Source organism: Pan paniscus, chromosome 6, assembly GCF_029289425.2.
Source record: "Pan paniscus chromosome 6, NHGRI_mPanPan1-v2.0_pri, whole genome shotgun sequence".
Taxonomy (NCBI): Eukaryota; Metazoa; Chordata; class Mammalia; order Primates; family Hominidae; genus Pan; species Pan paniscus.
This window is the reverse complement of record NC_073255.2, coordinates 83,829,629-83,841,891: the sequence shown is the minus strand read 5'-3', so window position 1 is coordinate 83,841,891 and position 12,263 is coordinate 83,829,629.

The window sequence follows — 12,263 nt, the reverse complement described above, 5'->3', positions numbered from 1 at the left end:
TTCTTACTGACTGTGCAAATGCCAGCAACAATAGAGACAGAGAGTGGTGAGAGGTGGCATACTTCAAAATGAGATGGATTGTAGCACTAGGAAAAGCATTGAAGTAAGAGAAAAAACAGGAAGCATCTTGGGAGAAACTAAGTTGATATGGTACTGTGGCAAGAGGCTACAATGAGACAGAACAAAATAATTCATATATGATAAATATAGCATTTCCAATTGAGGGAGAAATGTGTGAATAGTCAGTACAACTTACTAAAATCTTCAGTTAACAGGTTGACAGGCAAGGAAGAAAGGGAGGAAGGGAGGGCAGGAAATTGGACATCTTTTACATATTAAGCTAAATTAAAGTCTAGATAATTTAAAATTTGCATATAAAGCAAAGGAAATCCAAAAATACAGAACATGTAGGTAAATATTAATATATAGCATTGCTTGTACTTTCATGCCAGACACTGTGTCAAATCATTTAAATATACTCTTCATTCCTCACAAGTATTGAAAAGCACATTAATATCATAATAAATCATCACCTAGTGAGAGATTACATAAGGAAGAGAAGAAGGGTTTATAATTAAGAAATGTTTTAATGTTATGCATCCTCTTAGTAGATCTCAGGAGAAATTATATATTAGTTTCCATTGATGTTGAAAATTTGGAATTTGGCAAAATTGAACATATTCAGTAAAATAAGAATAATAAGGTGTATCTATTTTAATACCAAATCCAGCATCATGCTTACTGGGAAAACACTAGAAGAAAGTTTTCTAAATTCAGTAACAAAATAAGGGTTACCATTATTACCACTAGTATTTATCATTGATTAAGCATGAAAACAACCAGAAATTACAATGATTTCCTGATTTGCTATTTCTTACAGGGGAGTGGGTTGGGGGGTGGAGCGCAGTGCATCAGGACAGGAGGGGATAGGAATGTGAAATCAATTTTATTTGTTGTTTATAAATAGGGTTATACTAGGGTTATATGGAGTAGGGTAGGACATCATGCTCCATTACATATCTTGCCTTTGCCAATAAATCATGATTGGAAGTGATGTGCTTGATTCCTAGGCAGAAGATTTAACCACCAAAACATGATTAGTTTATAGATTATATTTCAAATCGGTAGGAAAAATCATTCTTTTAAATAAGTGATAGTGTAAGAACAAGATAACTATATAAGAAAAGGTAACATCAGATTCACTCCTCGCACCAACCACCAGGCTAAATTACCAACAGATCAGAGATAGGAATGTAAAAATTAAACTAATCTAAAATTGGCAAGAGCTGAGCTGGAAAGAACTGAGCTGCCAGGTGTCGAGTGGTAAATTAGGACAACAAACCAAATTCACACACCGAGATATTTTAAGCAAGAAGCTAAACAGGAAAAAAGCACCAAAAGCACTAGCTCCCCAGTGTTTTATTTTTCCCTGGCAGTGGCCCAGGGCAAAGGTCAGATGTATCAGTGCAGATGGGGGGAAACTTCACACTGCCCAGGGAGCCCAAAACAAAAGTCTCCTGCCTTTGTATACCCCTGCGAGCCAGGAGAGGGAGACAAGAAAGGTCTAGAAGTGGAAAAGTACTGAACGGTGAGTCAGAGTGGAGAGAAGTGTCTTCAAGCCCTCCTGATAAGCGGTGTTGGTGACAAAGGCCTCTGAGAAAGCATTTAGCCAAGCCTGTTCCCCCACCCACTCCCACAACAAGGAGACCTCCAAATGGAGGCATTTGGGTTAGAAATACAGAAATCTTAAGAACCTTGGGGTGGGAAGGAGTGCCGAGTTCTTAACTGCAACTCCTTCCAGACTGCACAGAGTCTCAGACTAGGGGGCAGCTTTGCCCCATGAGGCCTGCCAGGTAAAGGCTATGTAACTGTCTATGTTTGCACCAAAATATCACACATAAGGTTTTTGTTTTGTTTTGTTTTTTGTTTTTTTGAGACGGAATCTTGCTCTGCTCACACAGGCTGGAGTGCATTGGAGTAATCTCAGCTCACTACAGCCTCCCCCTCCTGGGTTCAAGCAATTCTCCTGCCTCAGCCTCCTGAGTAGCTGGGATTACCAGTGTGGGCCACCGCACCCGACCTACACACAGGTTTTGCTATGGAGCCAGACTACTCACAAACAATCATGTGTGAATTATCCTAAAAGCCAGAAGTGAGGAATTATTTTCTAATCATAACCCCAAATCCAGAAGCAATATGAGAAAAGACAGACACATTTGGTTACACAAAAATAAGATAAAACTTTACATAGAAAAATATACCATGAGCCAAGTTAAAGGACAATGAAAAACTGAAAAAAAAAGATTTATAATGGTACAAAGTGTTACTATCTCAATGTATAAAGAACTTCCAAATGATAAAAATAAACATTAAAAGAGCCAACAATGTGATAGAAAAATGAGCTAGAAAAATGAAGAGACAGTTAAAAATGCCAATGACTCCTACCCATATGAAAATATGCTTAGTATCATTCATAATAAGAGAAATGCAAATTAATGCTACATTGATATGTTTCTCACATACAAGATTGGAAAACCAGAAGCTTAACGATATAGTGTGTTGATGAGACTATGAATAAACAGGTACTGTCATTACTCACTATTCAAACTGTAAAATAGTAAAATGCCTTGAACCAGATATTAGAAATATTCAGCAAAATTGAATATATATTTACCTTTTGAGCAAGCAATTCCACTTCTATGAACACAGGTGTAAACTGCATGGGCCTACTTACACTCAATTTTTTTCAATAAAAGTTACACCTAGTATGCCTGCCTCTTCTGCTTTCCCTTCCACCTCCTCCACCTCTTCTGCCTCTGCCACTCCTGAGACAGAAAGACCAACCCCTCCTCCTCCTCCCCCTTCTCCTCTTCCTCAGTCTACTCAATGTGAAGGTGATGAAGATGAAGACCTTTATGATGGTCTACTTTTATTTAATGAATTGTAAATATATTTTCTCCTCTTTATGATTTTAATAATATTTCCTTTAGCTTACTTTAAGAATATAGTGTATAATAAAAATAATATACAAATATGTGTGAAATGACTGTTTATGTTATTTGTAAAATTTCTAGTCAACAGTAGGCTATTAGTAGTCATGTTTTTGGGGAGTCAAAAGTTATAGGTGAATTTTCAACTGCATAGGATGTCAATGCCCTTAACCCCTGTGTGATTCAAGGGTCAAATACAGGTATATGTAGATATGTAGTTGATGTCTATATATATACACACACACACACACACACACACACACACACCGTGATACATAGCTGATGCTCCTAACACAGGAGTTAGGGTCATCAACACCCCATACAAACATATAAACATATATGACCTTTGACCCTTGAGAGAGAGAGAGAGAGAGAGATACTTTATTTAGTCTTACTCATATATATATGAGTAGAACTGTATAAACTTAGGTATATGCACATTATAGGGTACTATGCAACTTTGCAATGGAATTGGAAATATCTATATATAATACTATGAAATAATATCCTAGATACCTTGTTAAATGAAATGCTAAGAGCAAGTCTGGCAGATAATCCTCAAGTGTCTGTTCCATCAGGTGGCTGAAGAGAACTAGGTCACCCATGGTTATATCTCCTTCCCAGGTAAAGGTGGCATAGAAAGACCTGTCTCCCTTCCCTCAATCAGAGTATCTCTGGAGGGTCAATCCATCTTCACATCTCCCCAGAAGATCACCTGAGGCTTCTGTTGAGACTGGATTGAGTTCTTGTTCTCTTTCTGGAAAATCTTGCTTCTTTCCCTTCCGCTCCAGAGGTGTTGATCCCCCAAAACCTAAATAAACCACCTGCATACTAATCTCCATCACAGATTCTGATTCCCTAAGAATCTAACCTGGCACAGGTAGTACCAGGAGTAACTCAAGAAAGCCATACTTGGATGGGAATTTGAAGCTGCTTTGCTCCCCACCACATGGCAATCTGTAAGTGGAGTACAGATAATCCCTTTCACAACTGGGCAGCACAGTTGTTGAAACAATCGTGGAGTACTGGGGTGGCATACCAAAGGATGTGAATGCCTTAGCTGGCACAGTGTAAAGCTGCTGGAGAAATACGGAGAGAAACTGCAATTATAAGAATAGTGGAATTGAATGGTTTTTACTAAGCTTACTCTGAATAAGAGAATATATAGGCAAGTGTGATTAATTAGCAATTAAAAAACTAACTGTGAAAGCCTTAGTGCCTCCTAGTGGTATACAAGAAGGCTCTTATCTTCCAGAAGTGAACACAGGACAAAGTCAAGATTTAATTATCAGATTAGCCTAGCTGCAAAGGTTGAACTCCCAACTATGGCAAATATATGCTATTTCAAGGTTCAGACCATTTTGGGGAAACAATGGGACCTTGAGGCATCATGGGTGTATCTAGGCTGATACTCCTGAAAATTCTCATAATGACAAGTATAAATGGTTACCAGTCTCAGTCTTTTCCTAAAACGACCTGCAGTCATTTACTTTGGTAACTGCATGTTAGGAAAAGGAAAATACTCAAACATTTTAGAAAGTACTGGAACAATAGTCAAGACATGTTAAAAGATGATATGAGCAGATATTTCACAGAGTGGGATAAACAGATGGCAAACAAGCACAGGAAAAGATGCACAATATCATTAGTCATTATGGAAATACAAATTAAAATCAAAATTAAATATCACTATACATCAATCAGAATGGCTAAAATAAAAAAATAGTGACAACACCATATGCTGACAACTATGTAGAGAGACTGGGATATAAAGTTTTACAGCCAGTCTGGAAAACAGTATGGCAGTTTCTTAAAGAACTGAACATGCAACTACCATATGATTTATCAATTGAATTCTTGGGCATTTATCACAGAGAAATTAAAACTCATGTGGACACGAAAACCTTTATATGAATGCTCCTTGCACCATTATTTGTAATAGGCAAAATCTGGAAACAACCCAGATATCCTCCAACATAATTAAGCACGCTGTGGTATAATCAGATCATAGAATACTACCCAGCAATAAAAAGAAAGACTATCGATACATGCAACAACCTGGATAAATCTCCAGAGAATTACAAGGAGTGAAAAAAGCCAATTCCAAACATATAATATCTGTTTCCATTTACACGTTATTACTGAAATGTCATAATTACAGAAAAGGAAAACAAGAGTTAAGGAGGAGACGGAGGTGGAAGTAAAGTGGATGTGAGTTTAAAAGGGCAACATGAGGGGTCCTTGTGGTGATGGAAACATTCTTGATCTTGAGGGAATCTATGTCAATATCCTCATTTTTCTATTTTACCATAATTTTGCAATAGCTCACCAATGAGGGAAACTGTACAAAAGGTATACAGGATCTATGTCTATTATTTATTATAATTTCATGTTAATTTACAGTTACCTCAAAATAGAAAGTTAATTTAAAAAAGGTTTCAGGCTGTGAGGTAAGCCTCTCTGCAGATGTCATGATATTAGAGGTTATCACTGGTGGGAAAATACATGATGTGGAGTTCATGACTTTTCCCAATCAGAGAACTATAACTCAGATCATAAGGGTCCTGTAGCAAGGTCATGGGATATGAAGCATTGAATTATAGGCCTTTTGGGAACACCCCTTGGTGTACAACTAGGACCTGGTAGAGATAGCATGCCTAATCATGGAAGACTATGTGACTGTGAAGCCAACTTTGATATATTTATACAGTGCAACAATACTCAGCAATAAATACAGAATGAACTACCTACACAAAAGAATATGAATGAATCTCAAAACTTTATGCTGAATGAAAGAAGAGTGACACAAAATAATACATACTGCAAAATTCCACTTAAGTGAATTTCTAGTACTGAAAAAATAATTTTTAGTGTTATAAATTAGATTAACTGTTGTTTGGGGTTGAAGTAAAAACATACTAATTCTAAGGAGGCAGAGGGAGTCTATGGGGTGGTAGGAATGTGCCGTATCCTGCCTTGGGTAGTAGTTACATGGATTTTTACATTTGTCCAGGCTCATTAAACTGGACAGGTAACGTGTGAGCATTCTTTTGTGTGCAATAAAATTGTTTAATAAAAGGACTCAAAACCAATTTGAATGAGCCCCCACTGGCAAAAGACAGGAGAATTGGGGCATTGTCTTAGTTTTTGTGTTGCTACAAAGGAAAACCTGAACATGGGTAATTCATAAGGAAAAAATACTTGGCTCATGATTCTACAGGCTGTACAAGAAACATGGTGACAGCATCTGATTATGGTGAGAAATTCAGGCTGCTTCCACTCACGGCAGAAAGGGAAGGGAGCTGGTGTGTGCAGAGATCACATGGTGAGAGAGCAAGCAAGAGAAAGAAGGGAGATGTCAGGCTCTTTTTAATTACCAGCTCTCGTGGGAACCTACAAATCAAGAATGCACTCATTATCATGAGGATGACACTAAGCCGTTCATGAGGGATCCATCATTTGAGCCAAACACCTCCCCTTAGGCCCCACATCCAACACTAGGAATCAAATTTTAACATGAGGTTTGGAGGGAGGCTGAGGCTGGAGAATCACTAGAACCTGGGAGGGGGAGGTTGCAGTAAGCCGAGATCACGCCATTGCACTCCAGCCTGGGTAACAAGAGCAAAACTCCATCTCAAAAAATAAATTATATCTATATGTATATGTATATATATAAATATGTATATGTATGTATATTTATATATACATGTATATACGTGTATATATGTATATGTATATTTATATATACATGTATATATGTATATGTATATTTATATATACATGTATATATGTATATGTATATTTATATATACATGTATATATGTGTATATATGTATATATGTATATATGTATATGTATGTATATTTAAAGTATAGCAATCCCCCAAGCTCTGGAGTTTAACCCCTCTGCACCTCTGGCTCATTTGCCCTATAGCTTCAGGGAAGGTACTCACAGCAGGTGAAAATTTAGGCAGTGTGCTTGCCATAAGATGCTGTCAGGTCCAATGAGTTTGATTTCTCATGGAACTGTCCATTGCATCAATGGTTAAAATTAGAGCTTGTTTAAGCTATTATGATGCCCCAGAATCAGAAGCATCTTCTACATTATCAATGAATGTTAATATCAGTATTCCACATATAAAGTATACTTCATAAAAATGTGATTATATCTATAAATCTTGAATGAATTTCTGCATATAATCATCAGTTTCAGGAAAGAAGAAAGGAAGGAAGAGAAGAAAGAAGGAAGGAAAGAAAGGAAGGAAGAAAAATTAGAAGGGAGGGAGGAGGAAAAAAGCATTTATCAGGTATGTGAAGAAATTTGAATGTTGACTCAATATTTGATGATTTTTAGAAATTATTAATAAAGCTGGAGGCCTCACGCTACCAGCCCTCAAAATATACCGCGCAGTTGTAGTAAGCGAAACAGTATAGTATTGGCATAAAAACAGACACATAGACCAATGTAACCGAATGGAGGACACAAATATAAACCCATGCACTTACAGCCAACTCATTTTGACAAAGGTGCCAATAACACTCATTGGGGAGAGGACAGTCTCTCTAAAAAATGGTGTTGTGAAAATTGGATATCTATATGCAGAAAAATGACACTAGACCTCCACCTCTCACCCTATACAAAAAATCAACTCAAAATTAATCAAAGATGTAAATGTAAGACCTGAAACAATAAAACTACTAGAAGAAAATGTATGGAAAATGGTTTAGCACATTGACATGGGAAAAGATTTTATGAATGGCTTCTAAAGCACATGTAACAAAAGTGAAAAATAAAAACCCAACAACAACAAATAGGGTTATATTAAACTAAAAAGTTTCTGCACAGGAAACAATCAACAGAGTGAAAAGACAGCCTACAGAATAAGAGAAAATATGTGCAAATTACTCATCTGACTTGGGTCTAATATCCAGCATATATAAGGAACTCAAACATCTTATAAGCAAACAAACAAACAAACAAACAAACAAAAATCAAACTAAAATATGGGCAATTATCTGAACAGAAATTTCTCAAAAAAAAGACATACAAATGGCCAACAAATATATGAAAAAATGCCCCAAATCACTAGTCAGTAGATAAATGCAAATCAAAACTATGATGAGATATCATTGTATCTCATGGCTATTCTCAAAAAGACAAAAAATAAATGCTGGTGAGAATACGGAGAAAAGGGAACTCTTATCCACTGTTGGTGGGAATGTAAAGTAGTATAGCCACTATGGAGAACAACAATATGGAATTTCCCCAATAGACTACAAATAGAACTACCATATGATCCAGTAGTCCCACTACTGGGAATTTATCCAAGGGAAAGGAAATCAGTATTTCAGGGAGACATCTGTACCTCTGCGTTTATTGCAGCACTATTCACAATAGCCAAGATATGGAATCAACCTAGACGTCCAACAACAGATGAATAGATAAAGAAAATGTGGTGTATATATACACAATGCAATACTATTCATCCATAAAAGAGAATGAAATCCTGTCATTCACACCAACATAGATGGAACTGGAAGACATTATGTTAAGTTAAATAAGCCAGGAACAAAAAGTTAAACACTGGATGTTCTCATTCATATATAGAAGCTAAAAAAAGTTGTTCTCATAGAAGCAAAAAGTAGAACAGTGGATACTAGAGGCTGAGAAGTGTAGGAGGGAAGGAGGGATAGCAAGCAATTTGTTAAAGAATACAAAATTATAGCTAGATAGAAAAATACGTTCTAATGCTCTGTACCACTGTAGAATGACTATAGTTAACAATAATATATAGTGTCAAGTAGCTAGAAGGAAGATAGTGAATGTTCCCAACACAAAAAATGATAAATGTTTGAGATGATGAATATGTTAATTACCTGATCTGAATGATATACATTATATGTGTTGAAACATCACCATGAATATGTACAATTATTTGTCAATTTGAAGAGATTAAAAAATGTATGTATATATATGCACATATGTATGTGTATACACCCACACACACACACACACACATACCCAGACACAAGAAGCTATTGTTACTTTTTTTTTTTTTTTTTTTTTTTTGAGACGGAGTCTCGCTCTGTCACCCAGGCTGGAGTTCAGTGGCGCGATCTTGGCTCACTGCAACCTCTGCCTCCCGGGTTCACGCCATTCTCCTGCCTCAGCTTCCCGAGTAGCTGGGACTACAGGCGCCCGCCACTGAGCCCGGCTAATTTTTTGTATTTTTAGTAGAGATGGGGTTTCACCGTGTTAGCCCGGATCGTCTCTATCTCCTGACCTCGTGATCCGCCCGCCTCTGTCTCCAAAAGTGCTGGAATTAACAGGGGTGAGTCTCCGGGCCCGGCCGCTATTGTTACTTTTTAGGTGCTGATTGATATGGGTTGAATTGTGTCACCTCAAAATTATTTTGTTAAAGTCTAAACTCCCAGAACCTCAGAATGAGATCTTATTTAGAAATAGGATCATTGTAAGTGTAATTGGTTAAGATGAGTTCATACAGAGTAGGGTGGGCCCCTAATGGTATTGGCCTTATATATGAAACACCATGTGAAGACAGGGAAGCAGACAGGGAAGATGATGTTAAGAGAATAGGGAGAAGATTGCTCATCTATAAGCTGAGGAGAGAAATTTGAAGAAATTCTTCCCTCACAGCACTCAGAAAGAACCAACCCTGCCAAAATACTGATTTTAGACTTCTAGCCTCCAGTATTGGGAGTCAAAACATTTCTGTTGTTTAAGCCACTCAGCTTGTGATGCTTTATTATAGTATTTCTATAAAACCAAAACACTGATGAAGTGCACAATTTTCTGGAGAAAAATTAAATGGCCAAAAGTTATCTGAGAAAGAATAATAGATCTAGGTAATGAAAAAATGCTTATCACTAATCACCAGGAAAATGCAAATTAAAACCACTATGAGATATCACCTCTCACCTGTTAAAGTGGGTATTATCAAAAAGATAAAAGATAAATTCTGGTGAGGATGTAGAGAAAAAGGGACTCTCACACACTGTTGGTAGCAATGCAAATTAGTACAGCCATTATGGAAAACAGTATGGATGTTCCTCAAAAAATTAAAAATAGAATTACTCTATGATCTAGCAATTTAACTACAGCGTATATCAAAGGATATGAAATCAGTATGTCAAAGAGATATCTGCACTCACATGTTCATTGCAGCATTGTTCACAATAGCCACGATATGGAGTCAGTCTGTGTCTATCAACAGATGAATGAGTCAAAAAATGTAGTGTACATATACACAATGGAATGTTACTCAGCCACAAACAGAATGAAATCCTGTTATTTGTGATAACATGGATGAAACTGAAAGACATTATGGTAAGTGAAATAAGCCAGGCACAGAAAGACAAATACTGCTTACATACATGTGGAATGTAAAAAAAGTTGAACTCATAGAAACAGAGAGTAAAATGGTGGTATTCAAAGGCTGGAGGGTGGAGAGGTTTGGGAAATGTTGGTCAAAGGACACAAAGTTTTACTTAGGAGGAATAAGTTCAAGAGATGTATTATACTTCATAATGACTGTAGTTAATAGCAATATATGGCACGCTGGAACATTGTTAAGAGAGTACAATTTTTGTTCTCACCACAGAAAAATGATAAGTATGTGAGGTAATCCACATGTTAAATGGTTTGGTTTAGTCATTCCACAACGTATATATATATATCAAAACATCATGTTTTACACCATAAATCAAGGGTTTCCAATCTTTTGGCTTCCCTGCGCCACACTGGAAGAATTGTCTTGGGCCACACATAAAATACACTAACACTAACCACTAATGATAGCTGTTGAGCTTAAAAAAGTTACCAAAAAATGTCAGGTTTTAAGAAATGTAGGAATTTGTTTTGGGCCACATTCAAAGCTGTCCTGGGCCGCATGCAGCTCATGGGCCATGAATTGGACAAGTATGCTCTAAATATATACAATTTTTTGTTGATTAAAAAAAAGAAGAAGAATAGAGCTAGATAGACAAATGATTATGAACCAAATTGGAAAAAAATAGGTTTTCTTCCTAGAAAGTTGTAATTTGTAGAACAGTTTTTCTGGAATGTCCATTTAAGCTTCCATGGAACCACGATTTTTATTCTATAAAAATTCTTTCAAAGTGTATAAACATGTGACCTTACCAATTAATTAACTCGTGAGTGTAGATGATATTAAGGTTCTGTAGATCAAAGGACAATTCCTTCTCTAGCCTGTATTTAGGGGAATAATAAGAAAAAATGTTGATAAAATACTTATGTTCTGAATTTTTTACATATATTCATTCATATAATCCTCAAAACATTCTCCAATGTATATACTATTATTATCCCCATTTTACTGATGACAAAACTGAGATACAAAGAAATAAGTAATATGCCCAACTTCACGTATCTAAGAACTGACTGAGGGTGAGATGAGAACGTGGCCATGTAGCCCTAAAGGCTACATCCCTAAAACATTTGTATACTAAGTCCCTATCCAGAACCTATTCCAATTGTAACATACATATATAGTACAAAAGGGAATGCTTAATTGCACAAATATCTGTGTATGCAAATGGTATGCTGCTTACCAAAGGTTTTTTTTTTTTAACAGTTTTTAGTGATATAGGGAAATGATCATGAACAGAAAAAACAACATGAGAAGATATGTTAAGACTAGCTTTTTTTGTGCATTTGGATTCAGTAAAACAGTAAAAGATTAAAGGATTAATTTGATTAAACATTTCAAATGGACTAAAGAACATATATTCATATAAGAAACTAAGGTTAAAAAGTAGAGCGATTTTCATAAGTAACCTGTGTGAAAATTTTATAAATAAAAGCTTTCCTCATAATCATTCTGCTTTTCCTTAATATAAAAAAGAAGCATGAATAAATATTGTTGTAATTCCTTTACTTAGTAATAATCTCTGAAGTGATGGTAATTTCTATTGTAATATAGCATGGTATCTCTTACCTCCCTTATCCCCATTCTCACTCTCTCCCACAAAGGCTTGCAGTAGTCTGTGGACACAAACTATTCTTAGTGCTTATTATTGTAAATATTGTCGTATGTCCTAAACCAACATTAAAGTAATAAATTTGACACAGAACCATATGAAGCAAATGCTAAGATTAGCAAAGTAATGTAGTTAGTGCATTCCTGTTGGAACTCTATGACAAAACAGAATGTTATCAGTTAAAAATGACACCCCATCCACAAATGCTAGATATCTTCACACTTATGTGTTGTGAAAAAAAAATTCTCTTTCC